The 7,954-nt window shown below is 34.2% G+C and overlaps 1 protein-coding gene across 4 annotated transcripts in view; it reads left to right on the top strand.

Moving 5' to 3' along the window:
- The first annotated feature begins 698 nt into the window (after positions 1–698).
- mpdz (multiple PDZ domain crumbs cell polarity complex component) overlaps positions 699–7,954 on the top strand; it is a 135,036-nt gene continuing 127,780 nt past the window's right edge. For all 4 annotated transcript variants that reach the window (XM_030161758.1, XM_030161757.1, XM_030161760.1 and 1 more), the window contains exon 1: positions 699–862. The gene's annotated coding sequence lies outside the window, so the exon portion shown is untranslated. The remainder of the gene's footprint in view (positions 863–7,954) is intronic.

Below are 7,954 nucleotides of genomic sequence, written 5' to 3'. Positions count from 1 at the left end.
TTATTCTCATTAACGACTTTATTCTCGTTAAATAATGACTTTTTTAATACTACGACTTTGTTCTCATTAATTAACGACTATATTCTCATTAATTAGCGACTTTATTCTCGTTAAATAATGACTTTTTTAAAACTACGACTTCATTCTCATTAATTAACGACTTTATTCTCATTAATTAACGACTTTATTCTCATTAATTAGGGACTTTATTCTCGTTAAATAATGACTTTTTTAAAACTACGACTTTATTCTCATTAATTAACGACTTTATTCTCATTAACGACTTTATTCTCATTAATTAGCGACTTTATTCTCGTTAAATAATGACTTTTTAAAAACTACGACTTTATTCTCATTAACGACTTTATTCTCATTAATTAACGACTTTATTCCCATTAATTAGCGACTTTGTTCTCGTTAAATAATGACTTTTTTAAAACTACGACTTTATTCTCATTAATTAACGACTTTCTTCTCGTGGTGACAAGCGGTTTTTTTTGTTTTGTTCTTATGTGGCCCTAATAGGCCTTCTACCTCCTAACTCAGTCTAAATGTGTGTATACTTTCCATACTGGGCTGGACCTAACTGTGTGTGTGTGTGTGTGTGTGTGTGCGCATTCTCAGACCCATGGGAGGGGGAGGGGGGGGCAGACCAGGCCAGGCCTAGGTGTCAGGTCAACCAGCAAGCGGCGCTTCAGTCCCGGCTCGGCACAGCACGGCACGGCTCCTCTCCCGCTGAACATGTCCATAGAGGATCCAGTTACACACCGCCCCATCTTTAAGCCCCGGTCAGAGCTCCGTTAGCCGCAGGACAACAGCAGGACAGCAGCCTGGAACAGCCCGGAACAGCCTCCACACACATGTAAGTAACCGTCTGGACACTTGAACACCACATAGAGTCATTTCACAGCTAACATGAGGAGGACAAATGTTTCAGTTTGGACAGGAGTGGCTTTTGTTCGAGAAAATGTTGCTAATGAGAGGAAAAGAGCTGTTATCGCGTTACTTCAGCACCAGCCTTTAAAAAAAAACGGGATTTTAATTGTTCTGCGCGTTTCTTTTCAAGCTTCAAACCTCTTTTTCTATGTGCCGTAAACGCATCACAAAGTAGCCTTTTCGGTCTTAAAAGTGTTTATTCGACTAAACTTCTTCGTCGTCGGAAGCCTGTTGCTTTCTTGCGACATGGATGAGATGTAGGAGGAGGAGGAGGAGTTGAGAAAAGCGGATTTGTCCCAAGTGTCGAGGCGACTGTCTTCAAAACAAAACCAAAACGAGCTATAGTGAACCTAAATGCACCACCGTAACATACACTGTATGGACAGATGGTGGAATAATAAAGGAGAAGGAGACGTTTAGGGCAGTATTATGGATGAGAACCTGTTATCATGGCTGTTTGTGGTCGAACATAACTTCACTAGCATTTATTTGCAGAGGCACATGAAGTCTATTCATCTACTAATACGTCTTTTTTTTTTTTTTTTTTTTTTTCTTAAATTCAATTTTTAACCCTTTCATGCATGAATTATGAGAACCTTAGTCAATATTTTTTTCTTGAGTATTTTTATTCCTCTTTTATTTATTTTTTTTATTTTTATTATTTTTTTTTAAACAACTTTATTTATCATTTTTCCATTACAATTACATCTTTGAAGCACATCTTATGCAATTCTTCAACTTGACCCCCCCCCCCATCTAGGTGACATCCATATAAACGCACAGACAAACAGAACAAAAAAAAAAAAAGACTCAAACCAATTTATGTTGATCATTTCGGTCATATCGTCAACATTCTGGAGCTCTTGCATAAGGAAAAAAAAAAAAAAAAAGTCCCAGCAGTCAGACTGTGGGCACTGAGAAGACTAGGATGGCAGTAGAAGAGTGAGGAAGAAAGAAAAATGCATGAAATAAAAACAAGAAATCAGGAAAAAAGGCAGGTTCTTGATATGAATTATAAACTGTGACCAAGTTTTATCATATTTATCCTCCAACCCGCAGAGTGTATACCTAATTTTTTCCAGGTCCGATCCCAACATCACCTCTGTAATCCAATGAACATAGGCAGGAGGGTTCTTCCCCTTCCAGTTCAGTAATATCAGACGACGGGCATGCAACGATGCAAAGGCAATTGCATTTTTGTGGAGATGGGACAAGTTTAGATCATCACTAACTACACCGAAGATGCCTATCAAAGGGTCAGGCTGCAGTGTTTTGCCAGGTATTGCTGAAAGTGATTGGAAAATTGATGACCAGAAACTATACAAAGATGGACATGACCAAAACAATTTTACCTTTATTTAACCAGGAAAACCTCATTGAGATTAAGAATCTCTTTTTCAAGAGTGTCCTGGCCAAGACGGACAGCAGTACATGAACCCTTTCATGCATACTGGTCACTAAAGTGGACAGCTATTCTACAGCTTTTCTCTTCTATATTCATGGATTTTGTTGTTTTCGTTGGGTTTTTTTTTCACACATATCTTTATTAAAGTTTTAAGACACTACATATCTTTTCTGACATGAATTGGTAACATTATGTAGATGTCTTCTGAGCATAAACCCCCAGAATCACAAAGCCCTCCACATAGTTTTCACACAATTTATCAGTAAATACATGTTTCTGTGCGTCAAAAATTAAACATGTGGTGTCCAGCTGAATGGACATTTTTGCAACTTCATGAAAAATAGGTCCATAAGAAGTTTTTTTTTTTTTAATTTTTATTATTTTTGTATGTTTTTTTTTTTTTACATTTTTTAAATTATTTGTATTTTTATTTATTTTATTTATTTTTCAGAAGAAAATTTTCAATCGCATTGTTTTTTTCATGCCTGAAGAAGAATAAAAACACTCAGGAAAAAATTTTGATTAAGGTTCTCATAATTCGTGCATGAAAGAGTTAAATAGTTACAGACAGACTTCCATACATAAAACGAATACACAAAAAGCACATAGACAAGTCAAACCTTCCAAAGTCAACTTTGCAAAATGTGCTCATGAAATGTAGACAAAAGTGCGTCAGGTAAAACATCTGCAGCCAGATGTCTCCCTCTCTAAGTCATACAACATCCTCTTAAAAGTGTCCAACGAAGCCAGGTCCTTCAGTTTCAGGTCTTTTTGTAGTTCATTCCAGGTGAATGGGGCCATATACCTGAAGGCCTTTTTCCCCTGTTCAGGTCTAACTTTAGGAACAGACAACGAAAAAAGATCCTGAGAACGCAGATTATAAGCGTCTGTGGTTCTCCGACTGATGTAGGTCTGAAGGTAGGATGGGAGCAGACCTAGAATAGACATATTAATTAAAATACGCCAATGACTCAGTCTGCGAGCCGACCAGGAAGACCATCCTTACATGATCATAAAGCAGACAATGATGGGTAAGAGATTTAAAATTGGTGAAATTGGTCTTTAGGCTTGAAAACAGCAATGCAATTGAAATTTTTTTTATGAACCTTTTTTTCATGGAGTTACAAAAATGTCCACTTAGCTGGACACCATGTGTTTAATTTTTGAAACAAAGACACATGTATTTAAAACTCATCATCAGAAAGTGATAAACTGTGTGAAAACTATGAAATGAAAACATTTTTAATGCTGCTATTCTGATGTTTTCTCACATTTTATCCTACTCAAATACTACAGGGTGTCCCATAAGTCTCCATACATAGGAAAAATAAACGTTTCTTGACATAAACCATTTTAATTTATATAATATGCTCTATAGGACTGCCATTTTGTCGGGAACACATTTCAGTGCGTGTCCTCCACTGCTGAAGAACTATAAAAAAGAAATATAAAGAAAAACATGTTAGGATCATATATGTATGAAATGTATTATGTCTCCTATGTATGGAGACTTATGGGACACCCTGTAGTTATTACTCATTTCATGAAGATAATATCCTCCTGAGAACCAGGAAACTGACAATTTTAGCTTTTTACACTAAAAAATTGTTGTGTTTGGAAACTGCATAACGCAACAGTTTTTTCAGATACATTTTAAAATCATTTTTATTTATTTACTGATTTTTTAATGGAATGTCCTTTGTAATGGATGGCATTTTAGTTAAACTGTTAAACTTTTTTCCCCTATAGAGGACAAAATGCATTGCTGGGTCTCAGGAGGATATGCAAAAGAAAAAAACAAAAAAAAACAACAAAAAAAAACTTTTTGTTTCAGAAAATTGTTAATTACAGTCTAATAACAATTAGCAATTGATTTACAGTCAGACATGTTACTGCAGATCAGGTTTATCAAGAGCAGCAAAGTTACAATAATTGTATGAATTGCAGTGTTTGAGATGATGCGTAAGAGTCCACTGTGTTGGCTGAGATGGAACTAAAACAACAAAACCCATGAATATACAAGAGAACAGCTGTAGAATAACTGTCCACTGTAGTGACCACAATGCATGAAAGGGTTAAAACAGTCTCACAACACTACAAAGGACATCATTGACACAAAGTACACTGTTCTCTCTCTCTCTTTGTTTTTTTTTTTTTTTTTAAGAAAAAAGGGTGTCAGTATTGCTCACAGAAAGAAAGAGAGAAAAAAAAAAACAACTAAAAGGTAACTTGTGAATCTTTGTTGCATGAATATCGTCATATAAATATAGACTATCCAGTGCAATACAAAACAGAGGAGTAGTTCGTGAAAAAATCAATGCTTTTCATGGCCATGCTACTTTTGTAGAACAATAACACAAAAAGTAATAAAGATTCTATATGTAAACAAACATATTTACATTTACTTTAACACACACACACATTTATCTACATGTACAAATGATTGTCGATGTGTCCATGAAAAATAAGCCATTTTTAACCCATAAAGACCCAGTGTTACTTTTGTGTCAGGTCCCAAATACACTTTTCTCTAGATTCACCTTTTTTTTTTTTTTTAATAATATTATCCTCTGTATTTTGTGTTTTTTCCACTAAAAAATAATGTATTTTCCTGTGTTTAATTTACTGATCATGTGGATGTTCATAGAAGCTTAGATTAAAGTTGAGGGGAATTATATCAGAAATAGAGAAAAGTACAGAAAAAGTGAGTATTTTGGCAAAGATGTAAATAACTGAACATAAAAAAAAAGTGTCTCCATCCAGTGTCATTTGTTAAATTCCATGGGTTTTACTGGTGATTCAGTGCTGTAGAAGATGACAGTGTTTCTATGGTAACTACGGAGCCTCTGAACATCCAAATGGGTCATATCTGATGACCGTGAAAAGATGACAAACTGTATTTTACACCTATTATTTACACGTATTGATAGGATTAATGGATCAACAGGGATTAAATATTTTCGATCAGTAGATGGTTTTGGTTGCCAGTTGCTGTTTAGGTTTTTATGGGTTAAGGATGCAGTGGATATGTAACAATAAGTAAACGTCTGCTTTTCCATACCATCCTAAACACCGTAATAAGATAAGAACTAGTAAAAAAGTAGTAGGCCTACATATAAGTAGTGTCTTTATTACATTTGACACTGAACAGCATACTTCAATGTTCTATAACCATCCAAAAACATTGTAATAATATAAGAATCAAGTTAAAAAATGCAGTAAACATAAGTAGACATGGGTCTGATGTTCTATAACTATGCCAGATGTTGTAATAACATAGGAACCAATTTAAAAAGTAATAAATATAAGTAGATTTTTTGCTTTTGTGTGTCTGCATTCCATTTTATATTGTTATACATACTTCTAATGCTCCATAACCATTCAAAAAAGAGTGATAAGATAAGAAACATTGTGATAATATCAGAACCAAGTGGAAAAAAATGAAGTAAATGTAAGTAGTTTTATGCTTTTTTGTGTCTTTATGACATTTGACACTGTTCAACATACTCCTAATGTTCTATAACCATTAAAAAACACTGTAATAATATAAGACCCAAGTAAAGAAATGCAGTAAATATAAATAGACATGGGTCTGATGTTCTATAACTGTGCCAGATATTGTAATAACATAGGAATCAATCTTAAAAAAAGCAGTTTTTAGCAGATTTTGTGCCTTTGTGTGTCTGCGTTACATTTGACACAGTTCAACATACCTCTAATGTTCTATAGCTAACGATTCAAGATATTGTAATAACATAAGAACCAAGTTAAAAATATAAGTAGATATGCTTTTGTGTGTCTGCGTTGCATTTTATATTGCTAGAAATGCTTCTAATGGTCCATAACCATTCAAAAAAGAGTGATAAGATAAGAAACATTGCGATAATATCAGAAGCAAGTAAAAAAAAAAAAAAAAAAAAAAAATGCAGTAAATATAAGTAGATTTTGTGCTTGTGTGTCTTTATAACCATTCATGATCTTGTTACAACACAAGAACTAAGTTAAAAATAAAGTTAGAAATACAAGTAGATATGCTTTTGTATGTCTGCATTACATTTTATATTGCTACCCTATAATTATTTAAGAACCAAGTTAAAAAAGGCAGTATACTGTTAAGGTTCTATAACTAACCCAGATATCGTAATAACAACCAAAGCAAAAATTTAAGTAAATACAAGTAGATATTATGCTTTTGTGTGTCTGCGTTACATTTAATATTGGTAGAAATGGCTGTAATGTTCTATAACCATCCCAAACATTATAATAACAAAAGATCCATCTTAAAAATTAAGAAATATATATACAGTAGATGCCACATAATAATTCAGGTGGTCACATGATTGGGTTTAAGTGCTTTAAACTTACCAGATACTAACCCAGATATCATAATAACATAACACCCAAAGCAAAAATTAAAGTAAATACAAGTAGATATTATGCTTTTGTTTGTCTGCGTTACATTTAATATTGGTAGAAATGGCTGTAATGTTCTATAACCATCCCAAACATTATAATAACAAAAGATCCATCTTAAAAATTAAGAAATATATATACAGTAGATGCCACATAATAATTCAGGTGGTCACATGATTGGGTTAAGTGCTTTAAAAAGTGACCTACATGCAAGACATGAGGAGGAAATATAAATATGAACAGACAAATGATGTCCTCTTCCTGCTACTGCACTGAAGCTATTCTAAGAGCCTATACAGGGCTTTTAATTATCTTTCCAATCTCCTTTAAGTCGTGTAATGTCTCCCTGAGTCATGCCATGCCTCTGACAAAGCCACTTCTAAAGCTAAATATGACAGTCCAGAGATGGGAGCTGACAGCCTTCACCGCGTTAATAATCATTAAAGACGTAAACAGATTCATGCATTTTTATGTTTTAAGCTTTAAGGACGCGTTGCATCAAGGCGGTGACACTTCTGTGGGTCTAAATATATCGTATGAGGATTGAAAGACCAGTCTGAGTTTACATTACAGGTGCAACAAGACTGATCATCAGAGGCTGTTATTGAAAGAAACAGGACTGTGCTATTGTGTTACATGAAGACGGATGATCGGATTCAACGCCAGCTGCAGACATGAGTGTATATGTCCCGAAATGAAATAAACTATGTGACAGATATAAGCTTTCACATGTTTTGTCTCTGCACCAGATTGAGCAATTTTTGGCAACCAATATTTACCGTAAATTCCGAACTATAAGCCGCTACTTTTTTCCCACGCTTTAAACACTGCGGCTTATACTCCGACGCGGCTTATACGACGATTTTCCCTTATTGCCTGCCACACCCCCAGGGAAGAATCTGTCTATTGTTACCAGGTATGCAGGAATGGATAACATTAACAACTTAACCTTTATAAAGTTAATATTAACACACACAAAAGGGGAACTTTTAAGGAAAAATAGTAAACCTTCAAATGTTAATATTGTTTCACAAATATACAAAACAAAACTCTGAATGAAAACACCCAATAAAGCTCTCCAGAGACTGTCATAAATTTAAAGCATCTCAGAATTAATGCACACGTCGTGTGTAATGTTAAATGAAAATGATATTACAACAGACGTAATTACTTGTTTTTAATCTTCATGTTTTAAAAATA

The sequence above is a fragment of the Sphaeramia orbicularis genome, chromosome 18 (genome assembly GCF_902148855.1).
Source record: "Sphaeramia orbicularis chromosome 18, fSphaOr1.1, whole genome shotgun sequence".
NCBI lineage: Eukaryota > Metazoa > Chordata > Actinopteri > Kurtiformes > Apogonidae > Sphaeramia > Sphaeramia orbicularis.
Note: the sequence above shows the minus strand (reverse complement) of the source record. Positions and strands in the feature narration are given on the sequence as shown.